The following is a 23,322-nucleotide window of genomic DNA, read 5'->3' as shown; positions in this document are numbered from 1 at the left end:
TTTTTTTTTTTTTTTTTTTTTTTTTTTCCAAAGCACATAAATTATTTCTGGACCATTAATTGGAAAAAAAAGAGAAACTAATGCCAGTTTACTGTTGATTCTGGAAGGAATAATGGTCTTCAGCCTATTAAGTAAGTTTGTCACATGTCTAGCTATATAAACTTTTAACACAACTCAGTCAAATTTAAGATCCAGAAAATTAGGTCTAAATTTGCTTTTTGTGACACTGAAAAATCAAAGAATACACAGATTCATAAGTGAATTACAGTGTTACTAATACAATCCTTAAAAAGTCAGTAGAATATATTAATACAGTTTTTCATAATGTTTTCAACTCTTTGTACATAAGGAAAAGAAATAAAAAATCCTTTTCTTTTTGTATTATTGGCTTTATACATGTGTATGAAATATTAATTTTGAAATTAAGAAGCTTAGAACTTCAAAGGTTGAATAGAAACATTTCTATGTTCTCCTTTCCAAACTGTACTTTCCAAAATGCAAGTAATGAAACGACCACTAGAGCCAGTTTTAGGCTGTTTCTGCACTTAGTCTTGTGATGGATACAGATCAATTTGGTTATTATTATTATTTTTAAATCAGAGATACTTACATACTTTTCTCAGCATATTTTCCTGGTAATCTTATAATTTTGGGCATAAACTCATAATATCTCTCCACATCAGAAAACAGCTATTTCCATTTAGCTGGTGGGAAATTGAGGCACAAAGAGTGAGTGACCTTTTCCAGATTATGGTGGAGATCAGTCAGAGCAAGCTAAATCATTTTGCACTGAGGATTAGCTTCTCAATTACTATTTATCTATCTTTATGATAGTTCAAGATGATGAATTAAACTGCTAAATGCTTAGAAAACAAAATATTACTAATATAATTTGGTGCGTAAAACCAAACCAAACAAATTAAAAGACAAATGCAGGGTATTTCCATAGTTATCCTTATTTTGATGTGTGTTTTGGGGAAAGGAAGAGGGAAATTGTTATTTTTTTCCCATCAGAAATATCTATGTAGTTTGCCAATATCTGCCTTGGCAACACTTTACTAGCAATGTATATATTGGACCTTTTATGAAAATGGTCTCCCAGGATTGAGAAAAACTGTGAGCAATACTATGTGGCAGGAAACATTTAAACAGGAAAATATGAAATACAATTCAGATTTGATAAATTCAGTGTCAAAAGACACTCTACTTTGCAGTACTTAAAAGATATCTCCAGCCTAAAAATATGCTATTGATTGAGAAGAAAAATGAAGGCAGTGGTAGAAAATCACAAATGTAAAAACAAGAATAATAGCAGTGAGTTTAAAACAGACTCTAGGGAAATATGAACAATTGATACAGGAAGCTGAAAGTATCTTTGAAAAACTCTGTAGAGGACTGAGGAAAATAAGAAACAATACGTTAAGTATATAAGGAAAAAGTGATATCCCAGTAATGGTGTAAATCCAGTATTCAGCAAGGATAGTAAAAACATGGATCATGATGTGCAAAAGGCATTTGTACTCATACACATCTGTAGAATAAGACAAGAAGATCTGTTTCTATCTTGAAGCCAGTGGTAAGTATTTTCTATCCCATCAGTAGCTAGATGCAATACTGAACAAAAATTATTGTCTTTTGTTTATATTGGAATGATCAGATAATAGCATTGATGCAAACTAAGATAGTTTATTTTAGTGTACTAATCCTTTTTTTTTCTTAAATTTACAGAATGCTAGAAAAATGGCAAAAGACTTGAAAATATTAATGCTGATATTTGCAATTAAAATTGTATTCAAAAAGTTAAAAGACTGACTAAAATGCAGGTACTAAAGAAATAAGTATAGGTGTGGAATAGTCAAGCAAGGAAATATTTCTAGTGTAGTCCTGTAAGGATCTATTCTTTGTCCAATACTATGCAGTATCTTCAGCAAAGTCTGAAAAATGTGAAAATGTTAATAGCAAAACTTATGGGTGACGATCATTTGACAAAAAATTAGTGATGATGAAAGGGGAATGAGCTAATCTGAGTGCTCATGAGGATGGATTCATTAAAACAAGATATATTTGCATATGGTTAGACCTGAGGCCAAAAGACAAAGAATTTATGTAATACTGAATCCTCTAGAGCAGGTACTCTGGAAAAGACTTGATAATTTGAAACTGAGCTACCAGAACAATGCTATGATTAAAATGTCAGATGCAGTATTTTCATGTCTGAGCAAGGGAATATGGATGGAGAGGGTGATACTCCCTCTGTGTATGTCATTAGAGAGAGCATTCCTGGAATACTCTGTCCAGTTCTGGCAGTTATACTTTGAGAAGGACATTGACAAACTGGAATGAGCTCAGAAGAAAGCTGCAAGAAAAAAACAAGGCCTGGGAAATGTGCCTTATACTAAGCCACCTAAGAAATTCAATTCATTTACTCAAGGTTGTAAGAAGACTTTATAGACTTTATCACTGTCTGTAAGAACTTTCATGGAAAGATGTTCTTGACCAGTTCCCTTTAGTTTAATAAAATATTTAAAATTAACTGCTAATTATCAATTATTTTTGTTACTTGATCACTAGCTAATTAATAATAAAGATGGAACTACCAGAAATTTAAGTTTGACAATTTTGAGCTGGAAACAGAGCACAAATATCAAGTGATAGTAATTAATGTTTGGAATAAATTCTGACATACCAATGTCCTGGATTTTGCATCTGCTGCAAATCTTAAATTGAGCTGTGACATATTTTTCAGAAAGACACCCAGTCTAGAACAGATACTATGGCTGATGCAGAAATCATTGGATCCTGTTCTCTAATTTATACAGCAGGATGAAAAGGTATCTTTTATAATCTTTTATAATATCACTAAGGAAAAAGTAACCAAGGTACACTGGAGTAAAAAACACAGCAAATATGTACTCCAAATGCCACTATCACAATAAAAATACAGTGGAAAGGAAAATGATGTTAAATGACAGACGAAAGGAGGACTGTCTTTAATGCATAGCCTACAAAATATCATGTTTCTGCTACTGAGTCTGCCTCTGACTTCCTTATTTTGTCCAATTCAAGTCATTTTTACTCAGTATAGTTGTGTCTAGTTTGCTTTGAAACTTTGACTGGTGTGTCTGAATAAAGTTTAAAGCATGAAAATCAAACACAGTGATGACTGCAAAAAATACTGCATTTGATGTACAGTGGTTGTATGTGCCAAGGAGGTGCAGAGTTTTTCTTTAGCTATTCTAAAAAGAGCTGGAGTGCAGATGACTGAAAAAAGTATACAAATACATCACATGTGTGTTTATGATCTTCTGTCCTTCTTAAATCAGGCCCTCCTTTGGCACTTCATTCTACTTCATTGTTCAATGGGAGTTTGCGAGTATTAGCAGCTACAATATTTTGCAAGGGCAAAAGAGGCTAAAAGCATTGAGAGTTTGGGGCTTGTTTGTTTGTTTGTTTGTTTTTCCTAAATGAAAGCATTAAGGTCTGTGATGAAAAAACTGCTATAGAGCTGCAATGGCACATGCTCGCATTTACAAAACATAAATCCTCTACTGCTATATAGCAGTCCTTGGGAAGGCCCACAGATTCAAGTGTGAATTGTATTTTGTATAGGTATGAGGTAAAATGCAATTCCATTGGCTCACAACCACATATAATGTTATCTAATGCATTTTTTTTCTTTTTTCTTTTTTTTTTTTTTTCACTGTAATAGGCAGATGTCTTTTTAGTCATAAATATATATATATATATAAATATGGCACTGCTTCCTTTTGGGAATTTGCCCTAGTTTATATTCCAAACCCTCTTATTAAAACACCTTCTAGGACTGGTTACCAAAATGACTTCTTAAAAGTCTTACTTACAGATGTTTTATGACTTCAGAAAAAAAGGATAGTGTTAAAATTGAATGTTTCTTCAAGTAGGCAGCCACTTCAACATTCTTTTCCAGAAAGCTTTTATCATTTACATCACTTGGTCTTTTTTCTGCTTCCTTGTATATTCTTCTGCCAATGTTTGGCATTTGTTAAGCTTTCTCCTCTATTTAGAATATTTCTTGGGCTTGGAAACTTTCCAGGAAAACAAAACAAAAACAAAAACAAACAAACAAAAAGCTTAAGAGCCTTCTGCAAGATTCGATGAACTATTTTATTAACAATGAAAATTCAGTTCTAAATGTGATTGTTTTTGTTTGTTCTGATTTTACATCCTAGTACATTATTTTACATCCCAGCACAATTTTTGACCGTTTCTGAACAGATTTGGCCTCATACAGAAAGTCTTTAAGGATTTAGTCTGTATCAGTTAAAAAACACTCTGAGGGTGGGAACATCTGGAAATAAACTGCATGACCCACTTTAGCATACTTTGCACCATGAAAGCTTGTATATTATTTCAGTGGCCCCTGGAGCTGCTGTTTTGGACAGTTTTGCTCAGCCTGGACCTTGAAATGACTCATCTCTCCCCCCCCAAAAAAGTCATAACATTCAAGACATGTGAGGGAGGATTGACAGCACATTAATGTGTAGGTCATTTTTGATTAAAGAATACTTTGCCCAGTATGGCCTGTATTCTTCCATTTTAGGCCACTGCCTCACAACATAGCCATGAAGAAATTGCTTCCCTGTCTCACCAGGAGAGTCATGATGGCAAGTACCTTGCTCTTTACTTACTGCTGTGTGCTGTGTTAAAGGCATCTGTATTGAATCATTCATTTGTGTAGCAGCTTGTGCAAAGCTTAGTGAATGAAGCAGTGAGCTAATGAATGAACATTCCTACTTAAAACAGACATATATATCTTTCAAGTTGTATTCCTTCATCGTGATGGCATACCTCAGCCCATTGGCTCAGTCCAAAGTAAATCCATAACATGTCATAGCTGGATAGACCTCTGATGAGATTCTTTTCAACAAGTTCACATACTGTTAAGTCATTATTTTCAAGGTCTCTAACACAGAAGTCCCTTGTTGAACAACTTTGCTTTATTTGGCCCACTGTGTGAAGGCACGTTTGAGTGAGATTTTTAATTCCCAGTTCATGAATATTATTCCAACACAAATGTAAATCTTTGCAAGCATTGGGCTACTACTCTGTATTCTAACAACATACGGAAGATAATACTGTGCCCTTCTTAATTACTTAATTAAAATAATCGTTGGAACAACTTTATATAGCTATATAATATCTTTATTTATTTATTTATTTATTTATTTCTGATAGATTTGTGTGGTTAGAATAAGTCATAGGGACGGAATTTTACTGACTTGTCAATGGTGGTGAGTCTTAAAGCAATAACTTTAGTAACAAAACACTATATTCATTCCCAGTTGGACAGAGTCTTGAGGAGGACAGAGACTGCTTGAGTGGAGCAGTGGTGCAAGCTGCTGGCAGGGCTTGTCCAGGGATCTTCTGGCTCCACACTGGGGAGGAAACCAAGGGGAGAGTGTTGATTGGCTCCCTGAGCCTCCTGGTTGAATCTAACCTGTCATATTTTTTAAACACCCAAGTGACTCCTGGTGTCTTTTAGGGGAGGTAATTGCTTCTAACATTTTTTTCCTATTGCTTTCTGACCATCTCAGTCCTTTCTTAAGGGGTTGCCCTTTGTAACACGGATGTGAATTGTACATAGGCTTAAAGAAAATTAACAGTGACTCAGAAAATGAGAATTATCTGGAAAAAAATGCATTCCTCTGGAATACAATATCATGAAGACTTGATTATTTCTTCTCGTGGAAGGGGCCAAGGTGTTTTATGATACCATACAGTTGTAGCTGAGATTGGCCTGTAGCCCAATCAACTAGTCATTCCTTTCTGGTGTATTTCTGTATTGGACTCATGCTGAAATGCTCACAGGAGATTTAGGTAACTCTCTACAAATGCTTTTGCAGGTAGTGAGTGTTAATATAATTTAAAAAATCTGTTGTTTTCCCACCCCTCTCCTACTCTTCACCTCTCTTTGTGAGAAAGGTAAATCATTCAGAGGTTGCTTTCAGCAAATACTGTTTTGTTGAATTTACAGGAAGGGCTGCAGTTCCTCTGTGCACATGATGCTTTCTAACACATCACAGGCATCTTAAATGAAAACCATAAAAAATGCACACAAAAACAAACAATTCTGTTTTCTTCCCAAAATATCCACACAGGAAAATGTTATGAAGCTAAGTATGCTAACTACAACTCCACTAGTAGTTTGTGTACAAAATTATGCCCACTTTATTATGGATATCCTTTTTGAAAGTGAGAGCATAAGACTCCTTCTTTCTTCTACTATCACAAGATGAAAAACAAACAAGCAAACAAACAAAAATACATATTTAGTCTTCAGCTGCCTGCAGAAATGTCACTGATGTTCAGGATGATAAATTACATCCTTTAGATGTGCCATTCTCATTTCCAAGGATCCATTCTCATTTTTTTGCCTTTAAAACTTAAAAGTCATAGCAAAGGCTTCTCACTTCATTCATCACTTCCACTTCCTCCATTTTGTGAGCATTTACGTAGCATAAAATGCAGTGCTGATGGCACTCTGCTCTTTGTCCACATCTGAGTTTAGGATCAACTATGCTGATCTATCAATTAAAACTGCTATTAAAAAAATAAAATTCTTTCTCTACTGTTCTTATAATTAGCTATATGGAAATTATTTTTTCCCTCTCTTCCATATATAAAATTGCCTTGGAGGTGTTGTAACATTTCTGGATTGTCAGCAATTGGATGTAAAATGAGACTGGAAAAATGAGAAGTCTAAATCAACAGCTTCCTATAATCTGGAATTAAAATGGGTGAAATATTCATAATTATTTACAAACCTGCACGATTAGGCATTGGGAATCATGTTACAGCCAAGATCAAGTGGGTAGCTGTGAAGATAGCCCAAGCCCAGCTTGACCAGCTCCCAGATAGAGTAACAAAGCTTGTGAATGAGGTGCCTCCAGCAGAGTAGCTCTGTGCACACACTGTGCGCTGCAGCTAACTGCATTGCAGCAGGGCTCATGGCATTGGGGTGCACCACCAGCCCAGCTCTATTATTTACTCTGTGCATTGTAAGAGTACACAGAAGGTGAGCCTTTAGGGGCCTTCAGTCTTACAACACTGTCATCTCCACTTCAGTGTCAGCTATACTGGATGTGAGCTAGACTCAGAAAACAATTTTTTGCTATGGCTAAAAAACACTCTCCATAACAGAATTGTGGCTCTGAGACATCTTGTTTGGTTCTGAGTTGCTCTGAGGATTCAGCATTACAGCTTCTGGATTTTAAGTGGCCACACAAGTAATAAATCAGTGTTCACCTGTGATATGCCTAAGCTAATCACTCCTCTGGATCCAAATGTGCCTAACCAGTTCTGCATCCATGATAAAGACAATTATAGCTGGCAGATAACGCTGTACTCTTATGACAGTGAACGGACGCTTTGGACACATATGAGAAGTCAACTCAGGAACCTTCCACTCATAATTTTACACAGAGAAGAGGAAAAACAAACCCATCTTAACTCTATTACTCTCACTATCAACCTTGGTGTTACATCCTCAGTTAAGCTTCCTGCATATTTTGTGTTCTGTACCAAGTGCAGCAGAGTCAGCCAGCGAGAGTAAGAAAACTCCTGATGCGCTGCCCTAGAAGCAAAGGTACTTGCTTCTGTCAGACGTTCTCCAGGCCAGTACATATCACTGAAAATGGACAATAGCAGACAGATGTTAATGGAAGAGTGAAGGAAAACCAACAAATGAACAAGCAAGTACATATTTGGTATTTCCCCAAACACTCAGGCTCCAGCAGTTGTTGGCTCAGGAACTTTTTCATCCAAAATGTTATCTCAGGTCTCACTCGTTGATTCTGTGAGTTTAGCTGGTGACTTTTTGAATCCCTGCAAACTTTTAGCATCCACAACTTCTGTTCCATGTATATGAAAAACTACCTCCCTCTAATCTGTTCGGAGCTGCTACCTACTGCATTCATTTAATTCCCACTAGTTCCTAAGTTAGAGGAACTTTGTTTAAGGAACCACCTAAGTAATTTCAATTTACTTCTCCACCACTTTTTCTGGTTGTTATAGCTTTCATTCATTTTCCTGCTACTGAATCAGTTTATTGACCTGTGCTTCCACAGATCTCTTACTCCTGGATATCTAATATCATATTTGCTACCTTCTTGTCCTCCAGTACAAAGGCATTTTTAAGAGGATACACTGCACAGGGCTAATACACATTCAACTCCTGCTTACACGATGAAAAGGGAACCAAACATACTTCTTCCTAGGCATGAATGTCAGCCCTGATTCTGAGTAAAAATAAGAGTATGAATCCTCCTTCAGTTTTGTGAATCATACACCTTGTTTCTTCTTCTTTTTTTTTTTTTGTATTTTTTTTTTCACATGTTCATGACAATCATCTATTTTTCACCAATGGAATGCTGTGTATATTGTGTCATTTTGGGCAAGAGAAAATAAAAATATGTTTTGGATTGACTAGAATCCAACACATTTTCAGGTTTCTTTTTTTATTTATTTATTTTTTCTCCTGGTTTAACTTGAAAAAAAAAAAAAACAACTGTTATTTGCACATTGTAAACTATTATTCAGGAAACAAATTATATCATTTCATTCTACTCTATGTATATACTGAGTTTTGACTTTTTTTTTTCTTTAAACTAAATATGATGTCTCAGTTCATACATCTCTAAGATCAAAAATGCATAGTTCCAAAGCACTGCTTAGGAAATCTGTCTCAAAAAAGCCCAGGTGTCTGAGGAGCAGTTTGAAAAGCAGAGAGACAGAAGAAACACAGGGGAAGGAACAATGTCAAAAAAGTGTGAAGACAAAAGGTCTGGAGGCAAGGTTCATGCTCAGTGTCATAGAGGGAATAGAAACTCCACTGGTGTCAGCTTTCTCTCTGTAATGCCTCTCTGTCTCAATTCATGCTAAATAGATTGGCACATACTGCTGACAGGCTATTATTTTACAATCCATGTGCTTTCTTACATATTTAGATAATTGTTCAGTTCAACCCCTTAGCTCGGTTATTGACAGGACATAATGACAATCCACATATTTATAGATTTGTTTCCTGGAAGTGTAACAGTGAGAGAGTCTTTTCTGGAGACTCTGGGGACAGCAGTATTGTCACAGTGGAGTGGGGAGAGCTGGCCTCTTCACGGGCTTCTCCTGCTACCAAGAGCTCTTTGGAGATTTAGTCAGCATGGGCTAGGGAACGGCTCAATCTTCTATAAAGTATTTTCAATAAGTCAGATGAGCTGTGCTTCAAAATGCCTGTTTCTTCCAACTGCAAGTTTGCTTATTGTCATCTATGCCACAAATGGCTTAAATTACGTGAGGTGAATCTCAGTTCAGGATGCCTAATCTTTTCACCACTTACCCTGTTTTTAACCTCTGTATTATTTAACCAGTGCAAGAGTATGCAAGAGTGCCTAGTTTTACTTCTGAGAACAAAAGTACTTCAAAAAAAATATCCCAAATGGGCTTTATTTACAGTTTGTCTACTTTCTGTAATAATGCTTTGGCCGATTTTTAGACAGAGAAAGTTAGTTAACTTTGTATCTGTCCCCCATAACAGCAGTTACCATGAGAAGAGGACAGCAAAAGCTATCCAACTTGTCATTTGCAACATCTGACTTTCCAACACCACTTCATATGTCAATCCCAGAAGCATATGAGGAATATCTGTGTATGAGGACAAGAGTAGATGCAGGGGCTTGATTGAGCTGTGGATCGTTTATTTTGTTATATGAAGGAGATGTTACTAATAGCTTGCTTATGCATAAATATGCCATCAGAAAGGGCAGTTTGCCATCTCTAGGGTTTGCTTAGTACAATATCATGCTGTCCTACACTACCTTTATCTCTAAGTAAACAGCTTGTACTTCTACATAACTACTGCCCAACTAATGGTAGTTGCCCAGCTAAGTCTAGTGGGCAAGAACAGAGTTCTGACAGGACTGAGAACTGGACTAACCAGGGTGATAGAACCTAACTAGACTGAGAACTGGACTAACCAGGATGATAGAACCTAACTGTATAGATCAGCATAAATTTCCTTGTTTTTTAAACAGATTTATTTTAAACAAATAAAAATCCTGTTATACAATACATTGCTGCAGTTTCAGTAGCTTGTTTCATTTTAACTAATCAATGAGGGATATACTGAAATAAATTCAGTTTTAGCAAAACTCAAAGTCTATCCAAGAAACCATCTTCTGTTTGTTTTTAAATCAGTTAAATAGATATACATTTATACTTGATGCAGATGAGCCATACCTTTTCAGTTTAGTAAAAAGATGGTAAGTTTCAGGTATTAAGGCTGTGGCAATAATCTTGAAAATATGATTTATGAGCAAAGTTTTACTAACGTATCTATATCCATCTGGTGAAAAATGCTGAAAACTTTTCCAGCTGAGGTGTTATGGATACCTTCATTCCATGGCTGCTTTTTTGTCCACACTTTTTTTCCAAGATGCAATATAATTCCACATTTTAGCCAAAGACTGCAGTCTTTTGCTATATAGACTGTCAGTTGATTCTTCTTCTTCCTGCCGTTCTGCAGCATACCAACAGTACCTCTTGCTCTCCAGATTTTTTTTTTTTTTTTTTTTTGGAGAGCAGTTTAATTGCATTGGAATTCCCTGGACTGTTCTGTGGAGCCAGGTAGCTGATGATTAGGAAGCCAATCATCAGACTCCAAGATTTCAGCTGGAAGCTGCTGGAACAGGTTAAACAAATAGGATCTGTTGAAAAACAGAGCAGCAACAGAGGCAGATAAAGATGAGCTGTAAGAGATTGCCTTCAAATCAGCTGGAAATCACTGTTTATCTGGGTGGAAACAGAATCTATACAAAGTTCAACTGGCTTTTCAGCTGAAACCTCACAAGGATTTTATCACCGGTCGGAGTCCTTTCTGTCTTATGCAGAACCTTCTATTAACTGTATAAGCTATATTTTTCCACACTAGCATATGTTCACAGAAATATTAGAACTGCCACATCTAATCAGACCAGTGGTCCATCTAGACTAGTATCCTGGTTCCAGATGCCTCAGAGGAAGGTGCAAGGAAATTCATAATATCATATCCCAGGGGAAGTATCTTCCTAATATCTGGCAGTTTTTGGCTAGCTATTGCCCTGAGCATGAGTGTTTATATTCTTTATACATTTTTATCCTATCTAGGTGTCATCTATCATGTATGTTCTATTGTTTGAACTATTCTCTACAGGTTTAGGCATAAAGGTCACAATAGGAGAGAGGTCATAAGTCACAGTAGATCAAAAGCCACAGCATGTCAAATGTTGTAATATAATTCATGCTCATGTATACAGCACATATATAAAGTGATAGCTCATGGTAAGGCATTGCCTCACATTGGTCTTATGGCTACAGCTCCCCTAAGAGCGTTATAATATCCTATTGACTTTCTTGTGGATTCATCATGCTGTGAATTATTTCTGGCCAGTGGAATGCATGGACTTACCTTTTGGGTATTACTTAAGCAGGCGTCTTGTGATTTTGCCAAAGATCTTTTTTGCAGGAGTCAAGGTGTGTATTGTTTCCCTAGTCCCAGTGACCCCCCAACCCCCACCAAAAAAAAAAAAAAAGAAAAAAAAAAGGAAGAAAAGAAAAAGAAGAAAAAAAAAAGAAGAAAGGGAAAGAAACTGAAGATTTACACTTTGGCTTAAAGAAATATTGGGTATATGAAAACAGCTCTTTCTTTTTCCTCCCATAAAAGAACTGATCCCATGGTCTCAGCAGGCATATGCACATGAAGCCATGTTCAATAAACCTTAGATGCCACAATTTTTCTATATTTCCTCTTAAAGCAAGCACAGACAACTGCCACATATCCTTTTGTCCCCAGCATTCAAATCTCTTTAATTTCCTACCTGGAGTTGTGGAGTTATTCACCTTTTTTTTTTTTTTCTTCCTCATTGTTATGTTCCTCTTGGAACAAAAAAGAGATAAGGAATAAAACAAAAAGCTCTGTAAATGATCCTTTTCCTAAGGACACTTTACTCCTAACTGTTTGACTTTTCACCCTTTGGGTGCTTAGTGGAAAAGCCATTACTTGCTTGCTGAGGAAAATGCATTTAACGAATCACAAAATCATTCAATTATTCTTAAAAACACTTCACATCACACATCCTTTTCCAAGTAAAGTGTGCATTTTTCACATTTAAATGGTGCATAACTGCCTTATACAATGTGTCCCTAGAGTTAGAGACATTTTAACAGAAAGGTTCCAGGAGTATACAGAGCATTTTGATATATCTTAGCATTAGAGACCTTGCATTAAAGATGCAGAATTTCCTCTTCTCTCTTCACTGTCTTTCAAGAATATTTATGCAAAGTTGCCTTACTGCTGTTGTGAAACGTCTAGCTTTACAGTGTGCTGTGATCTGTACGCTCTGCTTTGCTTGGAGTGCTGCAGTACCACCCAGTACAAGCGAAGTATAATGCAAAGCTTTTAGCTGATGTGAAGCTGCAAAGTGTTTAAAGTGTGTTTTTCTCTTTTTTCTTTCTTTTTTTTTTCTTTTTTTTTTCCTTCTTTAAAAGAAAATGACAGTTAATTTCGGAAGGGAAGTAAGAAACTTCCTCACAAAAATAGATTATTTTCAAATGTTATTGAGCTTGATGCTGATCTCTCACCACTTTTTCTCTGCTTTTACAAGAGAAGTGTTTTCTGCAGACTGTAGTAGCTGTCATTTATGACAATTTTTTACTTTCTTCTTTCCTCTTTCTTTTTCTTTCCTCTTTCTTTTTCTTTTTCTTTCTTCCTTTCTTCCTTTCTTCCTTCCTTCCTTTCTTTCTTTCTTTCTTTCTTTCTTTCTTTCTTTCTTTCTTTCTTTCTTTCTTTCTTTCTTTCTCTTTTCTTTCTTTCTTTCTTTCTTTCTTTCTTTCTTTCTTTCTTTCTTTCTTTCTTTCTTTCTTTCTTTCTTTTTCTTTCTTTCTTTCTTTCTCTTTCTTTCTCTTTCTTTCTTCCTTCCTTTCTTTCTTTTTCTTTCTTTCTTTCTTTCTTTCTTTCTTTCTTTCTTTCTTTCTTTCTTTCTTTCTTTCTTTCTTTCTTTCATTTTCTTTCTTTCTTTCTTTCTTTCTTTCTTTCTTTCTTTCTTTCTTTTTCTTTTTCTTTCTTTCTTTCTTTCTTTCTTTCTTTCTTTCTTTCTTTCTTTCTTTCTTTCTCTCTCTTTCTTTTCTTTTTTTTTTCTCCTCTGAGGTTTTTCTTAATGGACTTACGTTGCAAAATGTCATTTTCTGTATTTTATGAAAATGTATTTGCTTTACCCAACAGAATCAGGTGGCTGACTTGGTTTGTAAAACCAACTCAAAGGCTGCACTTCTGCTGGGGCAAATGGGAATCAGTCTGTTTATTTGAATACCAATATATGAACTGTACCAGCTAGGACCTGGCCTTGAATTTGTAAACTTTCCTGCACTTTTATATCCTTGTAATTGAATTATTATTATTAATTATTTTTTTCCAATGCAATAATAATTGAAAAAAAAAGAAAAAAAAGAAAAAAAAGAAAAAAAAAGAAAGAAAATAGGAAAGAGTAATATTTATACAACAGCTTCAGGCTAATGTAGATATCTAACTTAGGCATAGTTTTAAAGACTAAACCTAGGTGTTTTTCCTTCCCTGCATAGCCGGCAGAGACAGACATTCTAGGGGCTGAGCTGGGGGACGGGGGGCAGCTGCAAGCCAAAGCACCTACATCAGATGTCTGAAGTAGACAGTGCAAATAACCCTCCAAACGACTGGACTTATTGGACCACATAAGAGAGAGAGGAAAAAAGTGAGGCTGGCACATGGTGAGTGTCCTACATATGGTATATTGTTTATATGTCTTTTTTTTTGTCTTTTTTTTTTTTTTTCCCCCCGTTAGCGTTTCTCTTTCCTTTGTTGTTCCAGCTCTCTCCTATCTAGAACAGTAATTCAGAAATGACTGTGGTTGAAGAAAAGATTTTGGACCTATACTATTCTCAAGAGCACAAAAAATAGGCAAAAGGAGTCTCCTGTACTCTACCTCACTTAAACAGAGCTGTATGTGTTTGTGCATAATTTTCCATTTCCTTTTATTTCTCTGGAGCCAATAAGGTGTGTGTATGTAGGGGGGTTTAAATCCACTTTGCCATTAAATTTACCACCTTTCACCCCTCAAGACAGTGTTTTATATTCACTGAAATATCAATAAATTTTGCAATAATTAGAAATGATGCGTGTCAATATGATAGACACAAGCTTTTCATACTGTATGAATTCTTTCACGCCGGTCAAATCTTGGTCTTATCCAATGTAGCTTCAGGGGAAGCTCCCTTGTGTGGCAAAAACAGGCTCCACCTGGTTCCGATTAACATCGCACTGGTTGGATCTGCCCAGTGGTGGCGTCAGAAAGTACGGAGCAGAGAAGCCCGCAATTGAAGCTGTCGATTCATGGCCTATAAAGCTAAGAGGCTATTATGGTCATCTGTTCAGTTTGCTCCTCTGTGTGAGGGGCACCACAACTTTCCTCAATTACTTTTTTTTTTTTTTAGAACTATAGCATAGATTTTAATGGAAGAAAAAGCATTTGATCTTGATTTAAAAACCTTCCAGTGTGTTTCTCCAAGTATATCTTCTGTTATACCTTTGTCACCGGACTGTAAAGTCTAGTGTTATCAAATTTCTCACATAGTTATTTATAAGCTGTGATCAAGTAGCCTTTTAAACTTCTCTCTGATAACCTAAATAGATCAAGCTCCTTGAGTCTTTCATTACAAGGAATGTTTTCCAATCCTTTCATCAGTCCTGTTGCTTTTCTCTGAACCTTTTCCAATTTTTCAACAATCTTTTTTCTTGAGTTGTGGATGCACTATTCCAGAACTGGTTACATCCGTGCCAAGGACAGAGGTAACACAACCATACTGTATGTTTCTCTAGTTCTGTGCCCATGGGTTGTATCAGACCCATGTCTACCTTCCTGTGCTCAGAACTCTTCCCAGCTGACTATCTGCTCTGCCGTCTTTTTCAGACTAGCTTCAAGTTGTGGGCAGAGTCCCTACCTTGTAGCAGTGACATGCAGACTTTCTTATTAGAGCAGTACCTTGTGTTTGTCTGATCTGAAATTTGCAGCTTGTTTAACTGCTACTGGCTACAGCCAGTTTCCTGAGAAATCCAGGTTCCACAGTGACTTGGCTCTCTATTTACTGGTCTTCCAATCACTTTACTGAAAACTTCCTAAATATTTTCTCTTATTATTCATACAAGACTCACAGATAGATAAAAAAATTTCACAGGGACACACACTTGTTGGTTACCATTAAAGTAAGCACCGCTGATTATTATTCCCTACTTACTATATGAATGAGACAGATTTGAGTCAATTTAGTAGGTACAATATTGACTTTAATGTTTTTGTTTTTGTTTTTTCAAGAAAATATTGTGATTAACAACTAAAAGACTTTCCAATATTCCTCTGCATATTTAATACTACTGAAGTTATGTTTATCCAACCAAATATATGCTTTTATTAAATGATATCGAGTTAGCTTTGGCATGATAACTTTCCATAAACTTCTGTTCTCACTGCTTTGATTAAAATGAGCTGATATTCCTAGAAATCCTTCCTTATTTTGCTTGAGATCAATGTGAATTTGAAATGCCTATAGACATTTAAGTCATCACATTTATTCTTTTTAAATATTGACAAAAATTTGTGCATAGTTCTCTGAAACCTCCCTAGTTCTCCAAGAGGTACTAAAAATCCTCACTAACTGTGCAGACAGGTTCTCTGCCAAATGTATTAAAATACCTCCATGCAAATTATTCAGGTCTACTGATTTTAAAAATGTCTAGTTTTATTAGCTGTTATTTAATGTTCTCCTGCACTACTACTGAAACACAAATTCATCGCAATCATCTGATATGAATACATCATATGATATTTTTCCAAAATACAGAAAAAAAGTATTTGAGAATGCTTTTTTTTTAAAAAAAAAAAGTTATTACAAAAATCCTAGTAATTTCCATTTAATAAGGGAGCAAGGCAATTGTTAGGATTTTTTGTTTATAATATAATTTCAAAATGTATTCATATTGTACTTATCCTGTTTTCTTTTTATGACCTTTGGCTTTCTTTATCAATGCTTTTTAATTCCCAGCTTCTAATTTACATTAATGGCTACATTTTCCCTTGCTTCTACATATTTTTTTCTTTAGAAGCTGCCTTCACATACTTTCTAAGTCATTTAATTATTTTCAACAAAAAAATTAGGAGGTTACTCCTTGCTTGTTACTTTTTTTTTTTTTTTTTTGAGATGGCCATTAAAGTATTCTTTAGGAGCCTGAAGTTGTCATTCACATATTTTACCTTTGATACTTTCTCTAAATAACTGGTGCACACTCATCATCCATTTTGTAAAAGCTGACTGTCTTATATCACCAAATGCAAACATTGGATTTTAATTCTTTTGCTCATACCAAATTTAATCAAGTTCTAGTAATTAATGTATAATTCTCTGATTCTTCTTCGTCACACTGAAATCTGGTAGAAAATTTCTCTGTGTAGGATGCACTTGGGAAAGTTGTCATTTTTTATTTATTTAATGTAGCTGATGTTTATTATGGACACTCTGAAGTTTCCAGCTCATGTTAAGATTATTCCATAGTCCATAAGCATTTTTTCAATGTTAAGATATTTCATGACATGAAATACAGACTTTTAAAATTATTATTTAAACATTACAGCAATGAGAATCTTTTAAATGAGACATAAAATGTGAGATATAAAATGTCAGTCTGATATAACTACATTTTGAATTATTACTTCATAACAGAGTGTAGTTTTAAAATTATTGACACAGTTACTAAGAGGTGTGAAAGATTTAGAGTACAGAAGCAGGTTTTTGTTGCTTTTTTTTTTTTTTCGTGTAAGAGTGAAGTCTGAACCTAGATTCACAGTGTCCTGTCATAGACTATTTATAACACCATATGCAGATTGCTCACTTTAATGCTTTGAGCAGAAATACATTACAGACCAAAAATGCAGCTACAATTATAACGAATTATAGAATTCTGGAAATGGGGGCTGAAATTCTAGCCTCTTTGAAGTCAGTAGCACTCAAACTGTTAGACTTCCAGCAGTTTTCTTCACAAAGCGCTGTTCCATATTATAACAATTTAACTTGCCACTAGCTTCATGGTGAAGTTTGCTAACTGGACCATAACTCCCAATTAACTCACTCTGATATAATTCTATTCTTTAAGAGAGTGAAACCTATTCAAAAGTGTTATTAAATAAGAATGCTTTCAGGGAATGCATCTCCTAATTCTTGCTACATAATTTACTAGAAACATTTTTAAAGAGGAATACGGCATTTCTGTTTGTGTAGCAAGCAAACTATTCTTAATGACAGACCTGAACTGAATGCTTATGATATATGTTTCTAATTTTAGGTATAGTTGCCTTACATTTATTTGGTTTCATTTCTTTTACAGTTTATCTTGCCTGTTTAGACAATCAGTTCTCCTGTTCCGTGCACAGCACCTGACATAGAAGGGCAAAGATCTCAACAGAGATCCTATTAAATTGTTACTAATGATTCAACTGGTCACCATGTAAAATTAATTATTAAGGTTGTAGGTATTTTATCAGCAAGAACACAATGTATTACCTGTTTCTAGCAATTCTATGCCAGTACCTTATTAAGGTGTAATACTGACGTGTATATGACAGTTCTGAAAGGAAACGTGAAACATATTTGAGGAATACAATCAGTGTTAAATGGATTAACAATAGATTTGGCTTTAATACAATAAATCCAGAGAGACTCTGAAAGCACAGGAACTAGCTATGTTTTCTAAGCAGATGTATTTCCTACTATTTAATGTATATAAAACACATGAATTGAATTTGTTATTGGTATTCTGTACCATGAAGAGAGTAAGGAAAAAAATCCATACTACCATTCGTAAGCATAATGTTAAATAAAAGAAAATAGTGTCTCGTACTTGTCGGACAAGTATTCACAATAAAATCATTATTAGAGGACATTCATTCAAGCAGGAACACTTGTTTGATTTGTGAGAGGCCAAGGCTGACTAGGCCCAATGACTAATATGCCCTGTCACCAGTACAAAATAGTCTTCCAGGCAATATGTTTGGGAAACTGGACTTTTTCTGCTCATGCTCTTTCTGATCAGACTTGTCTTTTTCTGGCAGCTTTTGCCAGCAATCAGATTCACTGGAAACATAAAAGAGAAAATGATTGCTGGAGTTATGCTGAACAAGCGGAGCGTTATCTTTCTTCTTGCTCTGTTTGCCCATGTGCACAATGAAAGGAAGCTGGCAGAGGTCCTGATCCAGGAAAAGGATTATGGCCTTTATCATCAGACAATAAGTTGAGCAAATTGCAGACCACAAACTACTTCTCTTCGGCATACTGCTGAAGGACTCATGGCTGAACTCGGTGCCTTAGAGGTACTAGGAGGAAGTACAGGGAGGTCGTAAAGATGAGTAGCCAGAAAATGAGGGATGCTTATGAAAGGTTTGCTGTTGAGCAGTGGGCAGAGGACAATATAGAAAAAATCTATAATTCTAAAGCTTTAATGTCTTTATTATTTTTAATTAGCTTCAAAATGTGTAATAATCCATCATACTGTTACTCCAAAGTCTTTGTTGTTCACGTAATAATCTTCCAAAGAGGAGTATTTGACACACATGTGACTAAAGATTGAGATATGTGGATTTTCAAATACATACAGTGCAGCCAGTAACTAAGAACAGGACTATTTGTTTAATAGTGGCTCCATTCATTATAAATAAATGAAAGAGGATTTTAAAAGCAGGGAGTTAGAAATAAAGACTTCCACAGCCAGGGAAATACAATCTTTCTGCTCTTAGTCATCTTTGTTATCATACAACCCTTCCTTAAAACTGCTTCAAGGGGTACAGAAGAGAGGTTTCAGTGCTATACCCTGTAAAATTAAAGATTGTAAAGCAGAACACTGACATGGTGACTGAACCCCTTTGAGCTTTTGAGCTGGTCTTTGGAACTTTGGAAGGAGTCCAGATTTTTGCTAACTCTTTGTTTCCAATCCAAAATAATCTGGAAATAATAGCTGTAACAGGAATGATAATAATGTATACCTGTAATAAGGATCCAAACTGGCTGAAATATGTCAGTTTAGTCTCTGGTACTAGTGGTATGAACTTTGCCTTAACGTGATTATTTCATATGATTTTTTTTTCTTTTTTCAAATGCAAAATGGTTTGAGGGCTGTTTAAAGTATTTTTTTCCAGTGTAAATCAGCAGACACACACAACAAAAGGACTGAAAAAGACTGAGCAGAAATCTAACCCTCCAAAAATCTTTATGGGTAAACTGTTTCCCTAATAATCCCTCATTATATAAACACCTAAATAAGATATCTAGAGAAAATTGTCTGAAAATCTGACAGACTTAGTACCTTTGAAGATTCTGCAAAGCTGGTCTACTAACAATGGTTAGCTGATTGAATGAGGCAACAGGGAATTATGAAGACTGCTTATTTTTCTGAATCCAGAGGTTTTATTCTTTTCCCTACCCCTAGCTTCAGAATCACTTTTTCCATACAAATTGGCATGGTGTGGTCGACTTTCCCTCTGATATTCCAAATTCCTGATACTCTCTGTGTGGGGAACTGCCGCTCACGCCAAAGGGATGCTTGGCTTGTTGTGCTCTCTTGATAGATACTTCAGCAATGCTGTTAGATTAAATAGCAAGGGACAGCAGAATTTTAGTCATGATCCATCAGGCGGATCTGAGAGGAGCCGTTTGCCCTGAGAGAGGATAGACTTTCGAGACATATGGTGCTATAATGGGGGGGGGGTGGGGATTTTTCAATTCCAATCCACCCATTCCGGATGAGAGAGACTGAGCTAATACCCTCGTGTATGGTGCAGTGCATGTAGCTACGGAAGTAGCGTTAGGATGGAATTTATGGACTCTCTAAATTGTTTGCCAGGAAATGTTTACTAGCTATGCACAATAAACGACTGTGAAAGCGTATTCCTGTGTTTAATATGATATGGTTATTTCCTTATATTTGGGCCATACTATTATGATACCAATAAAGGAAACTTAAAAAAATAAGAAAACAAACAAGCAATGTATGTTCATATTTATGGGACTTAATTTGGGAAAGTCTGATGGACTACAAATTGTACAGGGTAATCTTACTGCATGCACCCCTGGATACACGCCATGCCTGCCATATTAGAATTTAAATGTATGACTTATTTTTAGAGTGAAATATTCTCATCATCAAGCCAAGGTATATGTTAAAAAAGACTTGTTACCACAGCTGCAGGGGTTCACATGTATTATGTACTTCATACATAATGAAATTAATGAACGTGTATACAGAAAGACAACCTACTTACTTTCCAAAATGGGCACACAGCTTCACAATTTGGAAATTCATTAGGCAGTATTGAATTGCAGGCTGAAATCTTGGAATTTTGCTATGGGATGTGACCTTTACATCCACACAGCTCCCTGTTATACCAGGGACTACTGTATTGTTTTATAGGGTATGTTAGATTAGATACATTCCCAAACATTTTTCTCAGCTAGGAAGTGAAATCAGAATTTTGGTAATCTGTGCAAAGAGATATTTCTGTTCCTTCGTTTACTTTAATGTGAGGCATTCTGGTTTTGTGTAATGCATCTAAGAACTATCCCCATTATTAAAAAGAAAACAGTCACTAACCTAATTTGTTTTAATCGTACATTAAAGATTTGAGCCTGGAGGTATGTTCGCCTTTTTGCGTGGTTGAACACCCTCTTACAGTGTATGCATGTGCGTATATATACATCCACTATGCTGTTTAGCAGAGGATTTTCAAAGCTTAATAAACAAATCTTTGTAGCAAAGCAGTTTCTCAGTTTCTACTTGTATTTTCTGAAAATAAGAATAGCTGCAATAGACAGGCATACTTTCTCCTTTGATTGCTCTGAATATAACGAAGAAGATTAATTGATAGAAATGAATGAAAGAAAAGTTAAAGTTAGAGGTCTCAACTTCTATTACAGATTATCTAAAGGTTTTAGTGCAATAAAAATTTGAAAATGCATTAAGAAAACAACATTTTATCCACCAGATCTCGTTCACACTTTTGTTTTAAAATGTAATTTTCATTTTTTTTGTTTGTTTGTTTATTTTTTCCACAAGAAAGAATATTTATGTGTAGCTGCACTTTTTGAAATTGCTATTGCAGTCTAACAATGAAGCTGATCCTGTAAAGTATCTCCCGTGAGGACAATGGGGAAAAAATAAGACTCAAGGTCAAGCCTGAAGACAATTCATGTTATAAAACACTTAAAGGATGAATTGTTTCTTTATGATACTTTCAGAGACTCTACCAAGATGATCACAATATTGAAAGCATATAAAGAATACATTATTCCATGATGGTGCTAGAGGTAAAAAGTAGTAATGAGAAAGAGGCACAAGAAAAACCTTGGTGACAGCAAAACTTGTTTCTACAAATGGGGATCAGTACATTTGGATGCACTATGAATAAATGATTCATACCGTGGGATATTAGGTTTCATTCAAACTTCATTGCTTCAAATGAAAGAGCTTTAGATGAGATTTTTATTTTATTTTATTTTATTTTTTAATATTGTAAATACGTTTCTCAGCATAATCCTACTGCCTACAACTAATGAGATGAAAAATCCAAAATGCTTCCAAGTCAGTTTACCTGGACATTGTCTGCTTTATTAGTTTTAATTGGTGTTGTATTGGGTATCATGAATGAAAAGGCACGGCTTTCAATGTAACATATCCAAGAAGCTGACATGTCTCATACTTTTCTCTTCCATTAGAGACATGCTATGTCTCCAGATGCTGGAGTCTGGATTTAGGGGCATATACTGCTCTTGCACAAATAAGAGTTGCATATGTTACGAGTTAATTCCATTTTGTTGTGTTCTCTTGCACATGGCATTTTGAAACAGTTAAATAGAAATATATTTTTAGTTTGCCATCTTGTATTGAAATATGCTTGCATTATTAAATAAAATCTAAATCCCTAAGTGATATGGTCTATGGCTGAAATGCACAAATATGTAACGTGGACAAAATGCCTCTAAGGGAACTGTAGAAATCTAGAGAGTGTCCCCACATGCTGTATTTTGCATGTGTGTCTCAGTCAGCTGTAATGTATGTCAAATAGTATACCTCTAACTTGCTATACAGCTGAGCTTTGCCAAGCCCACAGTGCTAGGCACTAGACACAGTTTTGGAAAATGGGATAAGGAATAAAGAGGTTTCACACTTTTATTATGGGCATCTATTTTAGATGAAATGCATGAGACAGGCACCAATGAAGAGAGAAAGGTGGCTCCTGAGAGTGATTCAGTGTGCCAAAGTCCGATACATATACTTAGATGGTGCAAAAGCACCTCAAAGACAGTCCCTCAGTGGAATAGTTTATTGTACCCACCCTGAGACCTATCTGTATTGCATCAAAGGCCACATAAGTGTGATGCATAATAAAGCATAATGAATACAAATATCTTGGAAAGGTTAATTGCAAGAAATAATATATTCACAACGTATTATTTTTTTTAATTATATATATATATATATACATATATATATGTATATATATATGTGTCAGTCTCCTGAAGGTATTCTGCTTGGACCTTCTTTAAAGATACGGAAGATGCTGTCTAATTTTTTAAACATCAGTAGTGTCATTGACTCCATCAAACTTAAAATAATTTCCTGAATGTCTTCGTATCTTTGAAACAAATATGATTTCATCTTTCGGTGATCCCTCTGCAAATTAAGCTCATCTTGGCATGTATTTTTAAGGGAAAGGGAAATCTATCTTTTTTTTTTTTTTTGGGGGGGGGGGTTGGGGAGTGGGCAGTGGAGGTGTCAGATCTTTTTAAAAAATTTTTTTCCCCTACAATCTGTAATACTAGCATCTAAAAGAATCAGCATAAACTAAAATGGTCATTTCAAACAATTTTTACTTCATATTTGATTTCTCCTATTCAGTATCTATTATTAGCGTGATCTGGCATTAGACATTGAGGAGTATGTTGCAGCTATGACTAAAAAAGTACATGCAATTTTTAGCTGTTTCCTACAACTAATATTAATTAAGATTCCAATCCTGCAAATGCATCTAGTCAAACAAATCACCATGAATACAAGCAGGACTCTGTGAAAACACAGGAGTACTCCTATGTGAAGCAAGTGGAATGAATAAAGCCTGAACTCTCTGGGGCAGTGAATATCTTTCTCTTCTCATTACTCGCTAGTTCTATGTTTCTTCTCCAAGTCTA

At 35.4% G+C, this 23,322-nt stretch overlaps 1 long non-coding RNA gene across 4 annotated transcripts in view; it reads right to left on the bottom strand.

The window, feature by feature from the left end:
• The window catches only part of LOC125183291 (uncharacterized), a 48,823-nt gene that overhangs the window by 20,109 nt on the left and 5,392 nt on the right, over nucleotides 1–23,322 (bottom strand). The gene's annotated exons all lie outside the window — the stretch shown is intronic.

This window comes from Anser cygnoides, chromosome 2 (genome assembly GCF_040182565.1).
Source record: "Anser cygnoides isolate HZ-2024a breed goose chromosome 2, Taihu_goose_T2T_genome, whole genome shotgun sequence".
Taxonomy (NCBI): domain Eukaryota; kingdom Metazoa; phylum Chordata; class Aves; order Anseriformes; family Anatidae; genus Anser; species Anser cygnoides.
The sequence above is the reverse complement of the archived record's forward strand: the minus strand, read 5'-3'. Positions and strand labels throughout refer to the sequence as shown.